The sequence below is a fragment of the Mauremys mutica genome, chromosome 6 (genome assembly GCF_020497125.1).
Source record: "Mauremys mutica isolate MM-2020 ecotype Southern chromosome 6, ASM2049712v1, whole genome shotgun sequence".
Taxonomy (NCBI): Eukaryota; Metazoa; Chordata; order Testudines; family Geoemydidae; genus Mauremys; species Mauremys mutica.
The window spans coordinates 103,709,710-103,736,088 of NC_059077.1; the positions used below are offsets into that span (position 1 = coordinate 103,709,710).

The 26,379-nt window shown below is 42.6% G+C and overlaps 1 protein-coding gene across 4 annotated transcripts in view; it reads right to left on the reverse strand.

Annotated features, from left to right (window-relative positions):
- The window catches only part of TYRP1 (tyrosinase related protein 1), a 192,414-nt gene that overhangs the window by 112,999 nt on the left and 53,036 nt on the right, over nt 1–26,379 (reverse strand). Inside the window, exons 3-4 of one of the 4 annotated variants that reach the window (XM_045020071.1) lie at nt 24,375–24,442; nt 11,601–11,713 (exon numbers count right to left, since the gene is read on the reverse strand). The gene's annotated coding sequence lies outside the window, so the exon portion shown is untranslated. Of the gene's footprint in view, nt 1–11,600; nt 11,751–12,012; nt 12,128–24,374; nt 24,443–26,379 lie in introns of those variants that run through there. The other 3 variants (XM_045020069.1, XM_045020070.1, XM_045020072.1) reach the window with 3 other exon arrangements.

The following is a 26,379-nucleotide window of genomic DNA, read 5'->3' on the forward strand; positions in this document are numbered from 1 at the left end:
GAGGAGGGACTTCTCTAAGCTCTAAAATGTACCAACTGTATCTATCTTCTATAGAAACCACTGCACACTGCCCTATGCTTATCACACCCTTGACATGCCCCCTGGATGGAGATGAGGGCTGGCATAGTCAGCTGTGCACCACTTGAGGATTTCCTTGTGTCAGAGGGCACCGTCTGCTGCCCCTTTATAGCAAAGGGGCCAGACTCGGGGCTAAGTCTGTGGCCCTATATCTTTACTTGTAGTACATTAATCAGAACTATGGGTCAGCTTTAAGACTTGTCTTCGGTGCTAAGTTAATTCAAGTTATAGCTCAATTATTGCTCCTAACTCAACTCCCATCCACACACAAAAATCTTTAGCTCGAGTGTGGAGTGCTTGTAACTTGAGGTAGCTGGCCTGAGAAGGCGTCGTAGGCTACAGCTGGTGAGAGCACAACTTATTCGTTATTAATGACTACTCCACAGTAGGGATGCGGACTAGCTCCATTTGAGCACCACTAGTGCCTTCCCACATTCTCCCTCGTGTGCCCAGAAAGCACAGATGAGTTCTCCCACAATTCTTTGTTAAAGATTTAATAGCATAGCTCAGCTCACTGCAGCACAAAGAGCCCTGGGATATCCCCCCAGAAATTGAAGTGCCATACATGAGTGAGTACAGCACCAGTGTAGGCAGAGCAACTCCAGTGTTATTTCACACTGTGGTTGCTCTCACTTGACATGAGTTATCTACACTTTTGAGTTAGCCTAAGTTAACTCTGCAGTAAAGATGTCACAGATACTGTTTCTTGTTTGACTTATGTTGACATTATATTACTAAATTAAAGTCAAAGTCAAAACAAAGCACTTCAACTTTATCTAAATGAAACATTTTGGAAAGGTCATTTCAATATTTCCAAAACAAAATTTCAAAGGGAACGTCAAAGTTTTGGCTTTTTTCGTTCCTATATGGGACAAGAGGAAATCTTAAAGTGTCGACATTTCCTGAGGAATGGAAATTCTGAATTCTGACCAGCTGTACTTAGAAACGAAGGCTTGATTTGCTACTCACTTGTGCCAGTATAAATCAGGAGTAACTCCACTGAATCTAAGACTTGTACTGGTGTAGTGTCATTGTGAGGGGACTACCAGGACCTAAACCTTTATCGATTATTATTACTAGTATTGTAGTATTACAGTAGTGCCTAGAGAGGAGGACATCATTGTGCTAGGTGTTGTACATACACACAATAAGCAGGGGCGGCTCTAGGATTTGCGCTGCCCCAAGCAGGGTGGCGCGCAGCGGGGGGTGCTCTGGCGGTCGCCGGTCCCGCGGCTCCGGTGGACCTCCCGCAGGCACGTCTGCGGGAGGTACACCGGGGCCGCCTGCTGCCCTCCTGCGGGACGCCGCCCCAAGCGCGCGCTTGGCGCGCTGGGGTCTGGAGCCGGCCCTGACAATAAGAGATGGTCCCTACCCCATAGATCTTACAATCTTTCATAATCAATTCAAATCTCTGGTTAAAAGGAGTAAGAAAAAATATTCTGTTTATTCCAGTAAATATTGACCCTGGAGACTGACAAAGAATTTTTGAAAGTTTATAATCCGTCTCCTGAAATTATCACCTTGCTACCCAAGGCTATACCTCCTCACAACCTGTCTATAACACACAGACTTAGATAGGAGTAGCTGTCACTAGATATCCAATAGATGTCAAAAAGCTGGCACCAAAGAAGAAAATAAATGAAACCAAAATGAATGTATTGGGCCTGACATCCCAATGATTCCTTGCATCTTTTGCAGTCATTTATACCTGAGGAAAAAGAGGGAGATCTCATTTACACTAAGTAAATTAGAAATAAATCAGGTAAAGGACAAGGAATATCAGGCCAGCTAACTCAAAATTAGAGGGGGTTGGAAAATCTGTTCTTTTCACACACACACACACACACACACACACACACACACACACACTAGAATGAAACATTTAAATTCATGATTTTAAAAATATTTTCCTTGGCAAAATTGAAAACAAATTTTATTTCAGTTTGATTTGAATTGAAATTTTTGTTTGAATTTGAAATGAATTTTTTATATTTCATTTATTTTTTTGAAAACTGAAATTTTGAAATTCAAACTTGTTTTTCTCCCTCTTCCTCCCCCTCTTTCTAGTTGATGCTGCCTGTTTTTGTTGTGGTAGTTTTGATTTGTTCTTATTTTCACCTTTTCTTTTTCTGTTTCCTCTCCTCCCTCTTTTATAACTTCAACATTTCTCCAACTCTGGAAAATTTACAGAGTGGCAAAGTTAGTGTTTCAGTTTTCCTTTTTCCATTTTTTAACATTTTGAAAGTTGGAGAAATATTGAAAGTGGGAAAAGGGGCGGGGGAGAGGAAAATATGGGAAAAAAAATCCCTGGACTTTTCTTTTCACTCAGCAACAAAGGAGAGAAAAAGGAAAAAAAAAAAAGGGGAGGGGGAGCAAAAAAGAAAATTCAAAACTTAAAAAAGGTGTGTTTTTTGAAAACTGAAAAAAAAATTACAACTGAGACATTTTTCATCAAAAATAAAAAAGAAAACCCTTCAAAAATGATATTTTTCCCCATGATAAATTTCATTTTTAATTAAACCCCATTTTGCAATGGGAAAACTGTTCAGTTACCAAAAAAAAGACCAACTTTATTCAAAATTATCATACTATATTACTGTAACTCTAATATTAAAGGCTTGAGTAAAATCTGGGCCCTATTGAAAACCAATGACAAAACTCCCATGACTTCATTGGGAAAGATTTCATCCCAGATTCTGCCATACAGCCTCATTAGTAGTATTATACATCTCAAATTAACTCATTTAAATGAACTGGATCATGTGAGGAGTAATCTATTGCTCAATGTGAATAATATTGACAGCGTTTGGCCCTAAATATGTAAAAAAAATATAATGAAATATGTTTGTATGAAAGATTCTAGATATAATCAGGTTTATTACTAACTGTTCTTTTACCTGGTTAACATTGCTTTTGAAAATTAGTTGTTGATTACATTCCACTTTTGTTTCCTTCTCATATTTCATTTTTTGAATGTCTTTGTTTAACTGACCATTTCATCTTTTTGCCTGATATCAATATATGTGTCCAGTTTTAAATTGTATTTTTTGTGGAAAAAGATTTGCTACCTTTCTCTTTTCTTTGCAACTGCTATTTCTGCCATCTAACATCTGGAGAGAAAAACAGGATGAAAGTGAAAATGGGCCTTTAATCGCCATGTACAGAGGGATTTCTCCATTTAGTGAAAATTTTTATTAGTATTTTACAGGCTTCATTTCCTTTAACTGTTCTAATTAGGGGATCAATCATAAATAAAAATACATTCGAATTCTCCCCCCCCACACACCCCAAATCAGTAGTTTTGGGAGTTACAAGCAGGTGAAACTCAAACAATCTCAATTTCTGCATATACACTGGAATCTATTGACTCTGTTTTTCAGTGGGACTTCACAAATGCAACCATCTAATTTGTGAATGCACCAATCAGCATGCACAAAAACTCACATTTATATATGCATACAAGTATTTCCAGGCAAAATTCATTTCTTGTCACTGGTGCTGAAACTAGGGTACTGGGGGTGCTTGTAGTGGTTTCCATCATATACAAGGTTTACAGTTTGGTTAAATGGCTCTCAGCATCCCTACAATAAAAATTGTTCCACAACCCCCGTTTCATATGCATCCTACGTGAGATATGCAGGCACAAATTCCCATTTGTGTAGTCTCCTGTGAGATTTAACACACATAATAATCCACCCCCAACATTTGCAGGTGTGTTAGTGGATACCATCTGAAAAACTGGCCCAGAATACCTATAAATACTAGAGAAGGTGAAAGTTATAGAACAAAAACACACACAAAAATCCAACGGAAAAGCGTAAGGATTTTTTCCTCCTAAGTACTATATGGTGCCTTTAAGCCCCAGCTCTGAGAAAGGGCTGATCTGTAAACTGCACAACCACAAGGGTATGCCCAGGAAGCATTGTGGCTTAGACACTGCTCTGAATCAGTCCCCTCCCTGCTTCCTCCTTGTTATGGCCTATACCAACATCAAATTACAACACCTATATCCCATGTCAGTTCAGTTGTACTGGATGGTGAGTTGTAGGGCTGAGTTAAGGCTACACCCATTCTCTGCCCCTCCCCACTCCTAGGATTAAGGAGATGCGAGTTCACTTCCTGGCTCCTGTAAATTACTGGGCAAGTCATTTAATCTACTTAGTGCCTTAATTTCCTGGCTGTAAAATCCCTGTCTGAATTGTTTTTCTTCCCAACATGACCCAAAAATTGCACCTGCTGTTGCAAATCAAAACTTCAAATCCTTTCAATTTGCAGTTCTAACCTTTCAGTCCTTTCTACTATTGGGCAAGATGACTTAAATTGAAATCTCTTTTAGTAAAGTTTGGATTATCAATGTACCAAGGATTTCCTCAGTGCACTGGATATCTTTAATCTGATTGCTCATGATGGGTATAGCCTGCTATTTTCTTACATAAATCTTTACCTGCAAAAATGCCAAATACACAACCTGAATTCTGTTCTGCTGTTTTTATGATTTGTGTCATCTAATAATTATCAGAAAGTAAAACTATGAGCTCTTCTGTAAAAAAAAAAAAAAAAAAAAAAAAAAAATCAGCAAAATACCACTTCCATCTTAAATAAAAAAGACAGTTAATAAGAGGCCTAGATTTTACAGAGCCAGCACCTATGTCTCTCAGCCCATAGCCCTTGGTACATGGTGGGGGTGGGAGGGGGGATGATGTGCGTAGTCTCTTGGAAAAGCATTCCAAGTATCCTTTTATAGTGTATGCATAGGCGGCAGGTTCATATAATTTTTGGTGGGGCCCAAAATGGTGGTGTCCCCCCCTTCCCCCCCCCCACGCTCTCACCCTGTAAGCTGATATAAAATGAAGCTACAATGCATCAGCACTACAAGATTACAAGGGTCAATTAAAAGTGGAAAGTCAGAAGCAGCACTTGCCTGCTTTAATATACAGTATTAAATTTTGTTGCACCTGTTGTGACAAAGTGGGAATGTTCTTAATGTTTTCTCTGAATACTGTGTGGGTGCCTCAGTTTCCCCTGCAAAGTGCCAACTGACGGTGTTGGGGACAAAGAGATCAGGTGGCCTCCTTGTCCGGAAGAGACACAAAGGCCAGATGAGGGAGTGTCAGTTTGGAGCTGGCTGGGGAAATCGGGAGAGGCCCAGAACTTGGGTCTGGGCTCCCCACCCCCCAAGATGGACCTGACTGAGGGGTCCTGTTTTCTGTACCTACAAGCTCTGTTTTAGACTGTGTTCCTGTCATCTAATAAACCTTCTGTTTTACTGTCTGGCTGCTGGCAGCCGAGGACCTGGAGAGCCCCCTGGACCTGCTGTTCTTCAGCCTCACGGTGCCCTGGCCCAGCCCCGGCAGGAGGGAAGGCAAGGATCTCCGGCTGCGGGGCTACCTGCTCAGCACCGACGAACCCAGCCGGCCGCTCACCTCCTCACACACTCCAGGAGCCCCTCGCCGCCATCGCAGCCCGGGCTCGGCTCCAGGGGACCCCGTTTCCGTCCCTCCCCAGTTCCTCACACACACTGGGTAGGGCCGCCCAGAGGATTCAGGGGGCCTGGGGCAAAGCAATTTTGGGGGCTCCTTCCATAAAAAAAGTTGCAATACTATAGTAACATGTATTTGGAAATGTAAAAAATAACTAGTGAAAATTAATTTGTAATAATTTGAAAATACACCAAATACATTATTTAAAAACATTAAACGCTTTACTGGTCTGTCTACATTTGCAATTACATAATGGGCTGTTGCTGGGTGATGGTTGGTGCCAATGGGCTGTCACTGCCTGGAGGTGGTGCTGCTGTTGCCCAGGGCTGGGTGGGGAGCTGGGCTCTGGGGGGTGTCTGGCTCACAGGGGCTGGGCTCAGGACTGTGGGGAGATGGGGTCGGAGGTTGTCTGGCTCAGAGGGGCTCGCCTCGGAGCTGGGGTCAGGGCTGTGGGGGGAATGGGTACAGGGGGGTGTCCGGATCAGAGGGGCTGGGCTCGGAGCTGGGGGTCAGGGCTGTGGGAGGAATGGGTACAGGGGGTGTCCGGATCAGAGGGGCTGGGCTCGGAGCTGGGGTCAGGGCTTTGGGGGGAATGGGTACAGGGGGTGTCCGGAACAGAGGGGCTGGGCTCAGAGCTGGGGGTCAGGGCTGGGCCTGGGGGGTAATGGGGTCGGGGGGTGCCTGACAACCACCTCCCTGAGACCCCCCCAGTCCAACCCCCCTTCCCTGGCCCCTGACCGCCCCTCCCCCCACAGAACCTGTGCCCCCTCCCTGCCCCCTGAGTGTCCCCGGGACTCCCTGCCCCTTAGCCAACCCCCCGGCCCCGGCTGCTTACCCCCCCGCTCACTGCGCGCCTCGAGAAGCAGCCCTGCACAGCGCTGCAGCCGCATGGCTCCCGGAGGGGGCTGAGCTCTTCCCCGCTCAGAGCCGCGTGGTCAGGGGAGGAGCCGCTCGGCCCGGAGCTCCCAGCCCCGCCCCCTGACCACGCAGCTCTGAGCGGGGCGGAGCTTAGCCCCGCCCCCCCCAGCCAAGCTGCTGCTGCTGCGCTGTGTAGGACCCGGGCGGAGGAGGAGCGGCCCGTCCTCTGCAGCCAGGCGGGGCCGCGCTACCAGTAAGGGGCCATCCCTCTCCCCCAAGCGGAGCTGGTAGCGCGGCCCTGCCCCGGCTGCAGGGGACGGGCCGCTCCTCGACTCGCAGCGGCAGGATGAGCTGGGGCCCCAGCTCTAGGCACCAGCTTGTTTTGCTGGTGCCTAGAGCCGCCCCTGCCGGGCGGGGAGGGGGGAAGCTCCAGCCGTGGCGACGGTGGCGGCGGCGCGCTCCAAGCAGGGGAGAAAACATTGGTGGGGCAGAGCCCCTGCTTGGGAATATTCCTGGGGCTAAAGCCCCAGAGCCCCATATAAGTCGGCGCCTATGAGCGTATGGTCCTTGTACATGGCTAGTATAAATTACAACAGACCAAGTTGCCCTTAACTATGCTGGGATGGGACAGAGAATCATGGAGCTGTAAGCGGCTCCCTGGCAGCTCCCTCAGATTACACTGTACTACGTGGAAGCTGGAGGCAGCAAGGAATCTGCCCCACCATGTCCAGATGCCACACCACAAATCATATTATTTGAGTGATAGGATACAATTCCTACTGTAAACTCAGCTGTGTTGGTGAACAAACAATTGCCTTAGATTATGTTTTGGAGAGTCTCTGCTTCATCTCTCCCTTTAGCAAGCCTGTGATAAAAGGTGCTGCTTTGCTTTTTGAACAGCATTTCTATTCTTTCAGATTCACAGGGTATTTGCTGTATCAAATTGCCATACAGCTATGTTGCATATGGAGACAATGGCTTTTGCTTTTTTTTTTTTTTTTTTTTTTTAAAAAGGCAAGGTAAATTACTAGCAAGCTGTGTAATAAGCAGACCAATGATTGCATTTATGTCTTGAATATGAACAGCATTGACGTAAATTTGATCTTAAAATAGTGTCAATGAAATTATAAATTACACATTGAAAAATGGACATTGTCTATTTTTAGATTTCTAGGTTTTGTGCAATGCTAATGTGCAGTGAAGAATAGTAGCGAAGAGAGGGTATTATGATATTTTGATCTACAGTCACAGACATCCTTGAAAACTAGTAGTAGTTTGGGGACTTGTTTTATCTAATTCCTGAAAGAACAGCTGTGGAATAAAATCCCATAAGACATCATTCACGGTCAATTGTGTTTTCCCTCCCTGTGGTAAACATTACAGAGACAAAGCTGATGTGGGTTGGCACCAGTCCTTGGCTCACACACACTGATGCTTCAAACTCCATTTTCATTTTGGATTCCATTTTAATTGAGTGAGTGAAGATACATTAATATTTGGCATCCTTTTCTCCTCTGTTTTCAAATTACTGTGGATGCCTTACAGTGGCATGCTCATGGAAAAGTCATCTGTGACTGGCAGAAGCAACAGAAAGAACTATGATCAAATGTGGGACATCAAGGTCTTGCTTAGTGAAAAGGTTGCTTTAAAAAAAACCATCTGCTGTACATTTGCCTATATGAAATGTTGATATGCCACTCCACTCTGGATGCTTCCATTTGTTTATTTATTGTTTTAGTCTTCTCTAGGTGTGTGCTAGAAGAGTGTTTGTTATGTTTGTGTCATAGTAATGTCCCATAAAATTTGTGGAAAATATATGCAAAATACAAATTATTCAATTACCAGGAGACCATAAAATCCCATTTCCTGTTCAAGGGACCCAATCCCAAATACTGTAAAACTAACCAATACAAGATTATTCAATCCAAAACTCACTGCATTTGTCAGTTGCTGTAAAATATAGATTATATTGCTAAAATGCAAACCTGTATCTGTAAATCTACAACAGCACATAATCACCATGCCCCAGAACATCAAAGAGATCAGCCATTTCAATTCTATTCTATTCATACATGTGTTCTACTCAACCTCCATTACATTAATTGGGTGAAATTCACATCTGTGCAGAGAGTGAGAACAAGGCCCAGGCATGACTTAAATAGGGTTAAAGTTCTCAAGATAGGGCTTAAGTGGGATATAAGTGTTGCATAGGCCTTGTTCTTACTCTTCTTTGTGGTTGTTTTTCACCCCTTCTGAGCAAGAAAGGTAATGAATAATGGTTACTGAGGTTACATTTCTTGAATACAATGGAGGAAATCCTGGACCCATTTGAGGCTGTCTTCAGAAACAGACCACCTTTGCATAGACACGCCTGCTCTACCTAGGTGTGCAGCATAACGGAGCTGCTTTGCCGAAATGATCACTTTTGGCTGGTGTTGGATTACAAATCACTTTGAGTGCAGGGGTAATGAAATGTTATCCTCATTATATGAGTAAAGGGCAGCAGAACTGTACTTAGCATGACCCAATTGAGGGGTTCCCCTTAAATTGAACCTGGCTTGCTAAACCAGGGGTAGGGATGCCAAATCCCAGTGAAGGAGGGAGAAGGTGGGGACAGGTGTTCCTACCTGGTGGTGTGGGCTCTGCCTAAGGAGTCCTAGCCACCATTTGACCCTCTTTTTTCACTGTTTAAAGACAGTGTAGTCTAATCTGGTCTGAGTCTCTGCTTTGTTCAGTGACCACTAGAGCTGAAATCACTGATAACCAGGTGCTAAGCATCAGACCTTGGGTGGGACAGTGTGGCAGTGAAAAAAGGTTGCACAGACTGTACTAGCTGTGAGGTCCCCACTGAGAGACAGGTTAAGTGTTGGAATCTCAGGATGTGAGGTTGGAGCAGAAAGAGCAGCAGAGTGAACGATGGTGCAGCAGCCAATGGTGACAGAGTCAACAGCAGCAGCAACCACGAACCAATGGCAATGTTGGTGCCAGCCCTGGCACGTGGCCAGAGTCAGAGCGGGCACAATGAGAGTCCCTGAAAATGTTACATTTCTTCTGGGACTATTAGGTTCTCAATAGTTGAACACATCTTTATGAACCTTATTCAAAGTAAGAATTGCCATACTGGATCAGACCAAAGGTCCATCTAGCCCAGTACCCTGTCTTCCGACAGCGGCCAATGCCAGGTGCTGCAGAGGGAATGAAGAGAACAAGTAATCATCACGTGATCTAGCCCATCGCCCATTCCCAGCTTTGAGCAAACAAGAGGCTAGAGACACCATCCATCTTTTCAAGAGATTTTGCAATTTAAAGCAGATTCACCCAGGGATAGCTCAGTGGTTTGAGCATTGGCCTGCTAAACCCAGGGTTATGAGTTCAATCCTTGAGGGGACCATTTGGCCATTTAGTTGGGGATTAGTCCTGCTTTGTCCAGGGGGTTGGGCTAGATGATCTCCTGAGGTCTCTTCCAACCCATATAATCTAAGATTCTATGAATCTATATGCTGGACATGGACATTAGAGAAGCAATCTGCCACAAATAAGCAGTACAACTTTAACATTTCTACCTTTTTTGTATGACCCTCAGGGCCAAAATGTTTAACAAACCTCCTTAAAGGCTTCCTCAACATTTATAGGCAGATTTATTTGCATGGCAAATTGGTCAGTTACATGTAGTTTCTGGATTTGTATAAGACTTTTAGGGCCAAACCTCAGCATTTGCACAAAGATCTGTTAGCTAGCACTCAAACATGAAATTAAAACCTACTTCTAAAGCAGATAAGTAATTTATTTACTTGCTTTGAATTCCTGAGAGTGACAAACACACAAGCAACCCTGAACTGTGCAGGTCATGGCCTCAGACAGGCAGTGAGCTAGTTTAAAAAAAAAAGAAAAAAAAGTATTTAAGAAAGCACATAATCACAGGAAAAATTAAATTACACAGTTTTTGGAGGGAGTAACTAAAACTGGGCTAATGAAACAGAGTAATTTAGACAAACATGCAGACCTGGTTGGATGGTCTCTACACTATGCTGTTTAAGACCCTCTAACAAGACTTTCCAGAGCTTGGCATTTATACCTGGGAAAAGGAAGAGTTCTGATATTAGGTTGAAATAATCCTGGGAAATGTAGTTCAGCAAGTGACTACAAGCGTTTTAATTAGCTGAATTGCAGCATCAAGTCTGTTTATTATCCTGAGCTACAATGTCTCAGAACTACTCTAGCATGAGAGATCTCACATTCCTTCTGCCTTTAAAGAACAAAAATTAGGGCACTGACAAACATTTTGCATCAGATTTTCAAAAGGCTACAATGGTGGGAGCAGGCAGGTATGGAGCACTTTTGAAAGTCTGACCACTTCATTAAAGCACCCAAATGGGAACTGAGCTCTTGAAAATGTGGCAACAGGGGATCAGTTCTGCTACAGCTCACACTTTTAGTATCTTATTTGTAAACTTTCCCACTGAAGTCAAGGGGACAACTTGTGGAATAAAAGTACTGCTCAGTGAAAGTAAAAAAGAGAGGAAGCCAGCCTTTAGTGGCACAGAATGTGCCTTTTCTAGTTTGGAGGTTATTTATTGTTCCAAGGAAGCACAATCTATGTAGGGTTTTAATAAAAACAAACACACCCACTACACACAACCAAATTTGTGCTAAGCCAGGAGCTAAGTAAATTCAAATCTTACAAACAATTTTGCTGGTAAGTCATAGCAGCACTACTTATCCCATCCAAAAAAAGAAATTTCAAGGAGGCAATCTTTCATTTCATTTTGTATGAAATGTCTTCCAAAGGACTTATGGAAATAAAGATCTCAAAATCAAGTGCAACCTGGAGTGATTCTACCCAACCCCTTAACCTTGTATCTGATATGGACAAAGTAAATCACTTCATGTTAATTTGCTGCTGAAAGAATCCCTTCTGCAGATAGGGGTCTGGCACCACATGTACTCACACAATATCAAAGTGGCCAAGGACAGTCATTTACTGTTTGCCAAAGGTGCCATTATCAGTGAGACTGCCTTGGAAGGAAGTAGGGGCTGGATGTAGACTAGGGCTGAGATACAGCGCTTGCCATGAGGTGCAGAAAAAAAAAAAAGATCGGACAAGGAAAACTACAATATAGTTGTTTCTGACATTCTGCATTTAAAGTAGTGTAAGAACAAAGCATTGTAACAGGGTTTACTCACCACTTTGCACTTCCTCATGGCCAGGCATGGCATCACAGTGTCCTTGTGGGGTAGCAGCCTTTGTCAACAGTCACTGGGGCTGTGGTTGTTTTTTTCAGCTGACTGTGCCCTGGCTGGAGGGATGAGTTTTAGCCAATTCCAGGGTCAGCTCTCCAAACAAAAGTTTAAAACTATCTTAACAGAAATAAAAAGCTTCCACCCTCTCCATAGCTCATCTTCTGCGAGCTCACATTCAGCCTGTAGCCCCCTCACTGAGGTCAGCTACCCTTATACACCACTTCCTTGGGGCTGGTAGGGGAATCCAGTCCCCATCTCTATTCTGGGTTACAGCCCAGGGCCCTGTACTGCACAGCTATGTCAAATCCTCTACCCATATGGCAGTTTTCCCTGCACTATTTCCTTCCTTTCTCACCTCTTTTCTTTCCTTCCCTTCTAGGTCTCCCAATCTGTTCCCTGGTTATTCAGGGGACCTCCTTGCTCACTCAAGGCCCTGCAGGCATCTTCTGACTCCCAGCATTCGCTTTCCTCTAGCCCTTCCTCAGCTGGGCCCACTCAGTAGTTAAACCTGGAATCACCTAAATTCTCTCAGGTGGGGCCCATTCTGTAATCAGGGCTGGCTTAGTCAGGGGCTCTCTATTATCATCTCAGAGCTCTGGATGATCTCTGAGGGTTGATCTCTCTCTCTTTCGCTGTATATATACATATATATGAATTTTATTGTCAGGCTCTGGCTCTGACCCTCTTACACTAATCTCTGTAACTGATTTCTACACTGGATTATCTGGATTCTTCTAATGATATTGGGCCAGCCAATGGTGCCATGCTGCATTCCAAGAGCTGAGGATCTGGCCCATTGTTCTCATGTTGGATCAGACTCTGCCACCCTTATGTTGACTAGTACAATACCCCACAAGCAAGCCCCGTTAAAATCAGTGCTAGGAGAGTGAGGTATTACTCAGCGTGAGTAGGGGTGGCAGAATCTTGGCTATTATGTCTAGCTATTCTTTCTACATGTAGCAATGTACATTAAAGGCTGTTTTCTAAATACTACCCTTTTAAAAGTAGGTTTTCTCCCTGTCTATTGCAGCTGCCATCTTGTCCTTAAGATGCAGCATATTACAGTCACTGTGTTTTCTCTGTTGTGGAAAATTTCTATTTGTTCAGTCTTTGGGCCCAATTCTGAAACGTGCTGAGCACCCACTAGTTCAGTGGGAGATCAGGGTGCTCAGTACCTTGCAGGAAGCGGTTAGTGTGTCTCAGGGTTAAGCCCTTTCTTTGATGTTTTTCCTTGACCTGAATGAAAACAAATCTAGACTGAAGAGTATATTTTATTCTGTGAGTATGAGCATGAAAAACATCATTCCTGTGACTTGGAATCACCTTTGCCATAGCCTGTGGTGGTTCTTTACCTTATGTAAGTTTTTGTGTTTAGGTAACAACTGTAGCACCTCTGCCTTGTCTATTTATGTCCTTCTGCTTGTACGTCAGTCTGTGTTGTGATCCTGTATCATATCAGCGCACCTACATTTTCTCATACATTATACAAAGAAGTATCTGACAGATGTTCAAGGAGCTGATTTACACCACACAGGGTACGTCTACACTACGGGATTATTCCGAATTTACATAAACCGGTTTAACAAAACAGATTGTATAAAATCGAGTGTGCGCGGCCACACTAAACACATTAAATCGGTGGTGTGCGTCCACGGTCCAAGGCTAGTGTCGATTTCTGGAGCATTGCACTGTGGGTAGCTATTCCGTAGCTATCCCATAGTTCCTGCAGCCTCCCCCGCCCCTTGGAATTTCCGGGTTGAGATCCCAGTGCCTGATGCGGCAAAAATCATTGTCGCGGGTGGTTCTGGGTAAATGTCGTCAGTCACTCCTTCCGCTGGGAAAGCAACGGCAGACAAGCATTTCGTGCCTTTTTTCCCTGGATTGCCCTGGCAGATGCCATAGCATGGCAATCATGGAGCCTGTTTAGCCTTTTGTGACTGTCACCGTATGTGTACTAGATGCCGCTCACAGAGGCGATTCAGCAGCGCTACACAGCAGCATGCTTTTGCTTTTGCATGATAGCAGAGATGGTTACTAGCCATATTGTACCATCTACCATGCCATAAATTGGTAATAAGATGATCGTGGCTACCAGTCCTTTTGCACTGCACCATCTGTTGCTGTCATAAGTGCCCCTGGCTGCTCTTAGCCAGGGGCGCAAAAGCCAAAATTGGGAATGACTCCCTGAGTCAATCCCTCCTTTTTGGTATCTAAAAATAGAATCAGTCCTGCCTAGAATATGGGCAAGTGTACTAGAGAACCACTGTATCATAGAACCAGAGAGCACAGCTGCTCTGTGTCAGATCCTGCAGAAATTATGAGCTGTATGCTATTCACAGGGGGTGCTCCTGCAACAACACCACCTGTTCATTCCGTTCTTCCCTCAGCCTTCCTGGGCTACAGTAGCATTGTCCCCCCACTTGTGTGATGAAGTAATAAAGAATGCAGGAATAAGACACAGTGACTTGTTAGTGAGATATGAGTGGAAGGCAGCCTCCAGCTGCTATGATAGTCCAGACAGGACAGTAAGGAGTGTGTAGGAGAGGAGCCCAGCATCCCTCTGCTAGTCCAGGGGCAATTGAATCTTTTCTTTACACATGAAGGGTGGGGGCTGATGGAGCTCAGCCCCCTGTTGCTATGATGACGATGGTTATCAGCCATACTGTACCATCTACCAGGAAAAATTAGGGCCAGGCGCCCTTGATCGACCTAACAGATGCTAGTCAACATGGTTACCAGTCCTTTTGCACTGCCCCATGTGCCAATAGGCTGATGATGAGGACGGATACCAACCATATTGTACCGTCAGCCATCCATAGCGTGGGGGGAGCAAGGATGTTGGTGTTGAGTGCTGCACCATCGCGTCTATCTGCAGCATTCAGTAAAGATAGGGTGACATGTAAAAGAGTCAAGAGAGGATTGTTTTCCCTTTCAGTTCTGGGGATGGGTGGGGGGTGCGTAAATTGCCTAGCTATGCCCTGACCCACCGCGGACACTGTTTTTGACCCTAGAAGCATTTGGAGCTCAGCCAAGAATGCAAATGCTTTTCAGAGACTGCAGGAACTGTGGGATAGCTTGAGTCCTCCAGTCCATGAGCGTCCATTTGATTCTTTGGCTTTCCGTTACGCTTGTCACGCAGCAGTGCGCTGAGTCCCTGCTATGGCATCTGTCTGGAGATTTTTTAAAAATGATTTTGAATTTCGTCTTCTGTAACGGAGCGCTGATAGAACAGATTTGCCTGCCCTTACAGCGATCACGTCCGCATCGTCCATGCGGGAGCTCTTTCTTTATTTTGATTTTTAACTGCATCACCACACGTGCTGATCGGAGCTCCACGCTGGGCAAACAGGAAATATTCAAAAGTTCGCGGGGCTTTTCCTGTCTACCTGGCCACTGCATCCGAGTTCAGATTGCTGTCCAGAGCGGTCAGTGGTGCATTGTGGGATACCGCCCGGAGGCCAATACTGTCGATCTGCGGCCACACTAACCCCAATCCGATATGGTAATACCTATATTAGCGCTACTCCTCTCGTTAGGGAAGAGTACAGAAACCGGTTTAAAGAGCCCTTTATACCGATATAAAGGGCCTCTTAGTGTGGACGGGTGTGGCGTTAAATCGGTTTTACGCTCCTAAAACCGGTTTAAACGCCTAGTGTAGACCAGGCCACAGATTTATACATGGGGAGAATTGATTAATTCTGACTTGTATATTTAGTATATGTTTTTGAAAGTCATAAAATTTCAACATAGAAGATAGTTTAACATTTTATTATTTTGCAAATGTCAGTTGCATACATGCTGCAATTATCTGTGCATTTAACCATCACCAGCATGAATACACAGTCAAGTAATTGAAAACAATCACCCTGCTAGGTATGAAATCGTTCTTTTATGAAAGGAGTTGTGCTGAATGGTTGCACATTGTCAGAAGTTCAGACGAATATAGGCCAAAATGGGTTTGTATTTTAGACAAAAAGCTCCGCCAGGTTGGAAAGCACCTCAAGGAAAATTAGGATTAAAGGGGTTTATTTGATGGCCCTTACTTGTTATCTAGCACTGTTTTGGTCTAAGCTGTAGGAGTAAGGGAAATATAGAAGATAATTATTTAGACCTAGTTGGAAGATCTGTTATTTTCTAAAAGGTATTTATGGACTGGGCAGCCCCACAGCGTTTGGCATTTTATAAAACCTCTAGCTTTATGAAACAGTTTTTATGATGGTGGCAGGACAATAAATATAACAGTGTCTAACAGAATGAAGAAAACATCCTCCCCAAAACAAAAATGGCAGAATAGTAAACTGGGTTCTTTGTATATATATATACACATACAGGGATGAACATGAAGAAAAAAGACACTAAAAACTGTGAAAAAAACCCACCACAGGAAAAATATGTTCTTGCTTTTTGTGTTTTTTGACAGGTGGGATATGAATTTGCTCCATGGTTAAGAATTGAAAACAGATCCAAAAATCAGGTGTGCTTCTTCCAGGTCCAGTTATAAAGTAGCCAAAATCTCATGAGTGGGTCTAAATATGTGATGGGTTTTTTTTCATGAAAAGAGTCAGCCCTGGCCTTGCTGACTTTCTTGGTTTCCTGTAGATGCCAACAGACTTGGCAACAACAGTCTATTTGGATGATTTACATCTGCTTTTTCTATCATATGTTTTTCCCAGGTTAGTCATTACTGACAGCGAGTTTATATAAAGCCTCTGAAGATAGCATGTAAAAGTGAAAAGTTAAAATGGCCTGCTTGAAGAGAAGTTACATCAAGTTGCTTCTATGCTTTGGCTGGGCCAATATTTTAGAACATAAGAAAGGTTATACTGGGTCAGACCAAAGGTCCATCCAGTCCAGTATCCTGTCTACCAACAGTGGCCAATGCCAGGTGTCCCAGAGGGAGTGAACCTAACAGGTAATGATCAAGTGATCTCTCTCCTGCCATCCATCTCTACTCTCTGACAAACAGAGGATAGGGACACCATTCCTTATCCATCCTGGCTAATAGCCATTAATGGATTTAATCTCCATGAATTTATCTAGCTCTCTTGTAAACCCTGTTATAGTCCTAGCCTTCACAACCTCCTCAGGCAAGGAATTCCACAGGTTGACTGTGCGCTGTGTGAAGAACAACTTCCTTTTATTTGTTTTAAACCTGCTGTCCATTAATTTCATTTGGTGGCCTCTAGTTCTTATGTTATGGGAACAAGTAAATTTTTCTTGCCCATTCCATCAAAGTAAAATGTCTATAATTTAGACATTTTACTTTGACAGAATGGGCAAGAAAAATTTACTTGCTAACCTCTAGTGTTTTCATTAGATCAATTCCCCCCTCCCCCCAGCAGGTCCTCCAAGCTTGGGAAATATAGAAAAAACCATGATGCTACTTGTTTGTATTATAGTGTAATATACCACATTTTTCAATTCTGTGTGGCACGTTATCGAATGCAATAAAGTATGGGATCCTATCTGGGTTAGCCTCACTCCATATCGGTTTTACAATTTTGACATCAAACTGATTTACCTTGGTGCTTCAGAACAGCTAGCGTGCACTCTGCTTGATCTTTGCTTTAGACTTAGGAAAGGAAAAGTGGTCAGACAAAAGGATAAAATAAAATGGCATGGATATGGAATTGACAATTTTGCCATCAGTCAAACAAGCATTATTTTGTTCATGGCCACGCACATACATTGTGCTTCTGTGCAGAAGACAACGACTATGTATTCATAGAATCATAGAATATCAGGGTTGGAAGGGACCTCAGGAGGTCATCTAGTGCAATCCCCTGCTCAAAGCAGGACCAATTCCCAACTAAATCATACCAGCCAGGGCTTTGGCAAGCCTGACATTAAAAACCTCTAAGGAAGGAGATTCCATCACCTCCCTAGGTAACCCATTCCAGTGCTTCACCACCCTCCTAGTGAAAAAGTTTTTCCTAATATCCAACCTAAACCTCCCCCACTGCAACCTGAGACCATTACTTCTTGTTCTGTCATCTGCTACCACTGAGAACATTCTAGATCCAGCGTCTTTGGAACCTCTTTCAGGTAGTTGAAATTAGCTATCAAATCCCCCCTCATTCTTCTCTTCTGCAGACTAAACAATCCCAGTTCCCTCAGCTTCTCTTATAAGTCATGTGCTCCAGCCCCCTAATCACTTTTGTTGCCCTCCGCTGGACTCTTTCCAAATTGGGGCCCAAAACTGGACACAGTACTCCAGATGACACCTCACCAATGTCAAATAGAGGGGAATGATCACGTCCCTCGATCTGCTGGTAATGCCCCTACTTATACAGCCCAAAATGCCGTTAGCCTTCTTGGCAACAAGGGCACACTGTAAACTCATATCCAGCTTCTCGTCCACTGTAACCCCTAGGTCCTTTTCTGCAGAACTGCTTCCTAGCCATTCGGTCCCTAGTCTGTAATAGTGAATGGGATTCTTCCGTCCTAAGTGCAGGACTCTGCACTTGTCCTTGTTGAACCTCATCAAGTTTCTTTTGGCCCAATCCTCTAATTTGTCTAAGTCCCTCTATATCCTATCCCTACCCTTCAGCGTATCTACCACTCCTCCCAGTTTAGTGTCATCTGCAAACTTGCTGAGGGTGCAGTTCATGCCATCCTCCAGATCATTAATGGAGATATTGAACAAAACTGGCCCCAGGACCAACCCTTGGGGCACACCGCTTCAAACTGGCTGCCAACTAGACATGGAGCCATTGATCACTACCTGTTGAGCCTGACGATCTAGCCAGCTTTTTATCCACCTTATAGTCCATTCATCCAGCCCATACTTCTTTAACTTGCTGGCAAGAATACTGTGGGAGACCGTATCAAAAGCTTTGCTAAAGTCAAGGAATAACACATCCACTGCTTTCCCCTCATCCACAGACCCAGTTATCGCCTCATAGAAGGCAATTAGATTAGTCAGGCATGACTTGCCCTTGGTGAATCCATGCTGACTGTTCCTGATCACTTTCCTCTCCTCTAAGTGCTTCAGAATTGATTCCTTGAGGACATGCTCCATGATTTTTCCAGGGACTGAGGTGAGGCTGACTGGCCTGTAGTTCCCCAGATCCTCCTTCTTCCCTTTTTTAAAGATGGGAACTACATTAGTCTTTTTCCAGTCATCCAGAAATTGTGGATGACCTTCTTAAATTATAGAAATTAATGTATGATAAATCGCCTGTATGTATGTGGATCCAACATGAGTTAACAGGGTTGTGTATTGTCATGGGTGGTCACTTTCACACACACACACACACACACACACACACACACACACACACACACACACAGGAGGAAACATGGTAAAAGAACTAGAAAATAGCAAGAAAAACAGAAAGAAAAACTCTGAAACCTCCAAGAAGGAAAATCTTATAAATAGATAATGATTAAAGAAACATTCTACAAACAAATACCTAAATTCAGAGACATAAAGGAAAGACACAGCAGTCTACGTAGGACCCTCAACAAACTTCAGTCTCAAGGTTCCACACAAAGAAAAGGACGGTAGAGACATCATCATGACCACCAGATGTTTGCTGCATGTTTGCCTCATACAGCTCTTCTCCACTGAAATCTTGTCTCAGCTCTGTACCATGCTTCACTTCCAGCAGAAGAAAGTGAACAAAGAGAGCTTGGAGCTTCTGAAGAAAATGAGTGGAAATTTCCCCTCACAATGCATAAATGAAAGGGTAGCTTTCAAGCCCACACAGAATGTTGTCCAACTTCAAGTGTCCCAGAAGGAGAATGCCAAGGTGGCAACCCAAGAGATCCTTCAAGAGATCTTCAGCATCTTTAGCAAAAACCTCACCTGAAGTGCCTGGGATGGGACTTCCATAGTCAGGTTCCAAAATAGCTGAGGTGTTGCTTGATGCTCACCACCACCATCCGGCTCTGGGTGGAAGGAGAACTCACGTGAATGCACCTCTGAACTCTGGGTCTTCACAGACCCAGGACAACAACTGTGAGTGTGGTGCAGCAGAGCGAAAGGGGAGTGATGTGTTACATTTGTTGTCAGACTTTCATGACACGAGGTGAGAAAGTGAGGAAAAGGATGCTGCTGAACATACTCAAATCGTGGTTGTGTTTTTTCCCAAATTAATGTTCGGTTCCTTTTCCCTTCTTATTCAGTTTTCTTTGCTACAGATTTAGTGCTTGCTTAGAGGCACCCAGGGTGCCGAGATTACTGTGTGGGTGCTGGAGCCAGTTCTGTGCTGTATTGTTGAGGAACCCCTAGATATTGAACTTAGCCCTTGTTGCTGCTGACTCCACCTACCAGAAGGGTTACATACTATTGTTTCTTTACCCTATGTACTCTGATAAGACATTTCATTTTGTAACAATTAGGATGGTTTAGTGTCAGGGTCCAGGAGAGAGAGTAAAATCCCAGACTTGAATCCAAATGACTTGAACTACATTACGTTACATTACATTACACTCACAAAACCTATGTAGATAATCACCAGTGGCTTTTTCTGAGAATACAGCTTGGGTTAGTCTAGATAGCCTACTTTAACTGGACAGTATTTCAGCCATATTTTTAAAATATATATCAGGCTGCTCTTTGTAACTCTTTAAATGGCTTAAATTGGAAGATCTTTTCCTAAATACATTTTTGTATAATATGCTAATGCTTTGAATATGGAAATCTTAATTTGTTTGCCTGCTGGTTCATTGCTATTTAGAACTCTGCAAATGCAGATAAATTTACTTAAAATCCAGAATTCAGAAAGTGACTGATCCAAAGAACATTGAAGTCAGTGGAAGTCATTTAGTGGTTTTTAGATTGGGCCCTAAATGATTCAGATTTTACTAAATTCAGCAAAAATGATTCAGCCAGAGCAATACATTATTCATTTTTCCCTGAGCTAGATTGTGCCTCTCCTGTGCCATGCTCAGGTCTTGCCATGAAAAGGATCTCACAGTTCAAAGAACACCGCAGTAAATTTTGTCACCAGAAGTGAGACAGTTAGAAGGTTATAGAACAGCGTGACTTTTTACACTGTCTGAGCATAAAGTGCTTTCACTGGATTTCAAACTCAGTTACAGAACAATTTATTATGATACACCATCCTACAAAATATCACTGAACACTTCACCATGACTTAATAAATTCACACCTGCATAGTGATGGGTTTGTGTTACTGCACTAGACTGTACATGCATGCATGCATATTAGCTCATGACTTGGTAAAGTTAAGCTTTTCTGCGTCTGCCTATGGTGGTTATATAGTGGTTGTTACAATGCTAGGTGGATATTTAATCTATACACAGAAGCATAATTGCGAAGGGGCAAAATTCAGGCTTGCAAAAGCATACATTATAAGTCCACTAAAGGCTATTGTTGAACACTAGAAAGGAGCAGGAAAGTAAAGGTGTCGAACAAATTGTACAGTTTCAGTACTAAAAATCAGAGTTGCTAATAGTTAATTGTTACTCAGGACCCAGGGGGAAAGCACTGAGGTTACTCAATTAGGGCAAACTGCAAAGAATGGGGCAGACAATCCTTAAAGCTCATGGATGTTCCAATACTTAGATTTACCAAACCAGCACAAACAGCTTCTACAATTACTTATTGGTTGCACAGAAGCCAAAACACTGTTCCCTTATTGCAACCCAGCCTAGGGCTTCCACCAGACACCCAAGTCAAATATGATGAGGATTACTGAAAATCGTATTCATCATAAGAAAGTTCTACCAATCCCGAAATATTGGACACATTACCTGCCAGGTAAATGAATATTTCAGATCTTACCCAAATACATGCTTACAGACAATTCTTATTAACTAAACTAAAATTTATTAAAAAAGAAGAGAGAGTATTGGTTAAAATATCAGTATACATACAGACACGAGTACAGTTTTGAGATCTGTTTCACAGTAGGGATGGTGAGCTTTGGACTTGCAAAGCGTTCTTTCAGAATTAGTACATAGGCAATAGTCCAATGTTCATATTCAGGGTGATCCAGGTTGGACTGGAGATCTCAGACTTACAACATAAGCTTCCCCTGCATAAACCATCAATCAGATCCGAGATGAAAGGAGCAGATGACAAGAATTTTTATATAGTTTTCTAGCAGCCTCTTGACCATACCGTCCTGGGTGAACAATAGGCTTTTGAAATAATCTTCTGTTTCCTGAGCATCACCAGTAATTAACTACATGCATTAACATAAGGCAATTATCCATTAAGCAGTTCTTGAAGTTTGTGGTAAATTGTACATGGAGACATACAGACAATGATATTATTTCACCCAAGATTCATCTAAATGTCAATATTCCCTTTTGATCTCTGAATCAATAGCTATAGTGACACAGAGGAACTGTCTTGTTTACATGGCTAACATCTAACAAGATAGAAGTAAACACATACAACTAGTATTACCTCTAATTCTCTAAAAATACAGGTTTGCATTTCAAAGTTCTAGCCTATCTAACATGGACTGGCCCTAATTACCATTTACATGCTTTTCTAACATGTCTCTGAAGGTTGAATCTGGGTCATTTAGCCTGAGAGCTGCTTAACCCTTTCTGCCAATTTGTCACATCAATCATTGCACGTTTGCGCCACAGCTAGTTGCAGGGCTGTTGTTGTATTTGTGGAAGATGTTCACCTCACAAAAGTTTAATAAATTTTAGCACAAATGAGTATACTGCAAAATTGTACTACTAGATGTGCTTTATTTACTATTTCCTCAGTCACCAAGTCAGGGAGCAGAAACACCACCATGTGACTTCAGTGTCCAAAACGACACCATCAATTACAGTGTACAGAATAGTTGAAGTGAACACTTCACAGAGAACTCGTTGGCTGAATATTGTTTATTCAGATAACTTGACAAATGGTGACGGCTGATTAACAAATAGATTTGCAGAAATCAGAAGGAGGCATGGCCAGTGCATGCTGTGCTTCTGCTATTTTCAGCTGGCTCTTGGTCACATTAGATGTGAAGAACCGGTAATGGTCTCCATTGTGACCTGTGGCTGGGGTAAGGATCAGATAAGAGAAGTACAGCAAAATAAGTTTTCCTCAGACTGGTTGCAGTAGTTATGACCCAAGCCCCAACAAATAGAGTTCACTGAGAATTCATACCGAATCCGATGGGGGACATCTGAACAGAGAACTTACAGGATCACAAAAAAATTACTCAGGGGAGCTTTGGAGAAGGGGCAAGGGTCAATTTTTGGGCCTACAGAAGATGAAGTCCTTCACTAGCACATCTGTAATGTTTTGATTCAACCGTCTTGTCTTTGTCTTGTCTTCTTTTAGGACATAGAAGGTCAAGATTAATAGAATCCTCAGCTCAGATAGAGAGAAGTGATAATCACATGATCTTCTTTGTTTGGAGGATGTTTAACACAAATACATTCATACCCATTATCTGCCAGCTGTAAGAGTACTCACTAGAGACAGTCTCCTATCATATAAAAGGAGATCTGGACAGGAGAGAGTTTTCCCTATCCCATGAAAATTTTGGGAATAAGATTTTTGTTTGACTCATGTGAGATTTCAACTTTGTGAACTACAAATCCCCAAAAGTTTTGGATTGGGTAAGGTGAAATATAGTTTCCAAGTGTTTAATTTTGAATATGTCCTTTAAAAAGAAAAGTAAGTGTAAATTAATGTAAATTTTTAAATGAAGTCATCTTGACCAAAGAAACAATACAGAAATTTTTAAAAAGTGAAAAATGGACTGTTGACCACTTTGAAACATTTTTCCAGAAATGAGAAATGAATCAAAACTGACCCTTTCCTATTCCTTGGGGTTTGATAACCAACCTTTTCTGACAAACATTTCATTGAAAAATGGACGTGCTCTAGTATTAACATTCTGTGAACATGACTCATGTCATGTGGTGGGGATCAGGAAATACAGTTAACTCTCTTACCAGCATTACAGGCAATGCTTTTTCCCATTGCTATCACTTCCTTCAGAACCAATACATTAAATTTTGCCCCTTTGATACTTTACCCACAACTCCCCATCCAAATTCAGTACAAGCCACATGCAGTGAGACCAGTACATGTTCCAGTTTTCTATAGCTGGAAAAATGCAAAGTGAAAAATTGCAAATTACATTTTGAATGAGAAGATAACATGACAATTTTTAGCTCTCCTTCTCTGCCATTATATTCAGAGTATGCCGAGAAAATACCAATAAGTGGACTTGAATCAAGTCTGTAATGTGGCATTTTTAGATGAAAATGAATAGTTTTATTGCAAAAGATCACTGAAATTAACATACACAGGTCTACATTGTACATTGAAAATATCCTGTGCATTTTGATAAAGATTTCCTTGAATGGAATTGACATTGTGTGCACGACTGAAATAACCTCATCGGAGTATTAAAGGAGAGTGAAAGTGAGAGCATGCCATTAAATCAACCTCAAAATCCTCTGTGCAAGATTCTACTTTTATTTAATTTTGTTTTTCTATTTTAGGTTTCACATCTGAGACTCTATAATCTTATCTTTATCAAACCAGTTTGCTCTCTCACTTTAACAATCAAGGATCCTTGATGGTTGGCTTTATACTTCATCTCAGGGGAATGCAGCACTGCCTGTGAGAAACCTTATCTGAAAACCACAGGACATTTATTTTGCCTCTATCTCATCTCCGTATTTTGCCTTTAATGGCTGTCATTGGACAGTGGAGATTAGCTGGTTCTGAGCTTTGACTTCATGAGTATTTTATTAAAAAAAAAACATACTTACAAGTAACAGCTGAACCACACAAAGGCCTAGAGTGAATGATGCCAGCTTCTGTCTCCTCTTCCTTAGCCCTAGAAATACATATTGGTGTCTGTTTCCTGAAAGAACCATTGTGAGATCATTGAAACAGTTATTGTGGAGAGAGGGAGAATGTTCTATTTATCCGGTGACAGGAGGAGTTAGCCCATGTTTCATCACAATGAGTTGATATACCATATGGTAGCTACCAGATGAGATGAGTTCAGCCCATCACCAGGGTAACCTCAGGTACCAGACTGTTCAGAAGATTGTCAATACTTTTTGCTATCTGTCTCAAAATCAACCTGCAGAGGCAGTGTTGAGAATGCACAAAATAACAGATACAAAAAAGTTACACAGGAAACTACCATTATTGTTGGCCTGGAGTTGCCATCCTCCCAAGACTCAGTCGTTCTCCTCATTCCCTCCCACCCCCGACTCCCATCCACTAACAGGGAGCTTCTATGTCCATCCCACCTACCCAGGTTTGTGGATAAAAATTAGACACAAGATAAAGTCCAAAAAAATATCCTCCAATTGATAATATAATAGGCACATGTTATTACTTAGAAGTGTGATGGAGAATAACATTTTTTGTGAAGCTTCAGATTAGATAGGATGGTGTCAGGTAAGAGGAGGATGGATAGAGAAGTAGTCACGCAAAGGGCTCTAAGCTATAGATCTAAGTAAATAGTAAGTTATTTTACAACTGAAAATGCAAACTGCCAAAAAAAAAAACAACCAAGAGGCAGGTGGGCGGGGAAGAAACTCCCTGGTTGGGAGTTTCTTGAATGTGTACAGGGTCTTATGGAAGTGTAAGGATGGGGGGAGGGTAGAATTTCACTGAAAATAATCCTTCCTTCTTCCCTTCCTTTGTTTGTTTGCACTGGACCAACTTCTGTGGGTGAGAGAGAAGCTTTCGAGCCACACAGAGCTCTTCTTCAATTCTGGGAAAGGTACTCTGAGGGACACAGCTAAATGCAAGGTGTAACAGATTGTTTATCATAAGTTTTTAGCACGTATTGTAAGAGCCCATTCAAGGTAGAGTGGCCCGTTAACACCTCTGCAGTCATAGGACAAAAAGAGGGGGTTAGTGGGTTACAGATTATTCTAGTAAGTCATAAATCCAGTGTCTCTGTTAAGTCCATGATTTTTAGTGTCTAGCAAAGTGATAAATTTAAACTCCCAGGCTCATCTTCTGAAAGTGTTGCTCAGCTTTACTTTAAGGATGAAGACTGAGAGGTCACAAAGAGTGATCGCTTTGTGAAAAGTGTTCACCCACAGGTGATGTGGTGGTTTTGTTGTATCATTTTCCTTTGTGAGTTCATTCAAGAGCACAGTGATTGTCTCATTTCACCCACATAATTGTTATCAGGGCGGTTAGTGCACTGGATGTGGTATACCACATGTTGTGATAGGCATGTGTAGGATCTATGGGTCTTGAAAGGTGTGTTGGAGAGGCTCTTGATTGTTGTAGCAGTGGAGATATGTCTGCAGGTTTTGCAGCTGTTGTTCTGACAGGTTCTGGTGATGCTTAGAGTTGTTGTGTCTTTGTCTGTGGAGAGCTTGCTTCTGATGATGAGTTGGAGAAGTTGGGGTATTGTTTGAAGGCCAGAGTTGGGATTCAGGAAAGATTTATTTCAGGATGTTGAAACATAGATGTCGTATATGGCTTATGAATAAAATGATATCTTGTACTGAAACCTTTGAAAAATTAAATCAAAGATTTAAATACAATCTACTATATATTCTACTGATAGGCCCTTATCCAGCAAAGCACTTAAGTACATGAATAAATTTAAGCATGAGAAGTCCCACTAAGGTCAATGGAGCTATATGAATGCTCAGACCTTTCCATGTATGTCAGCTCTTAGCTGGTTTCAGGCCATATCCAGTCAGAGTATCTTGTGCATCTCCAAAGTTCCACTAGAAATATCTTCAAGCTTCCCCAAACTGTACCATTGCCCCAAATGAACCCCACAGCATTTTT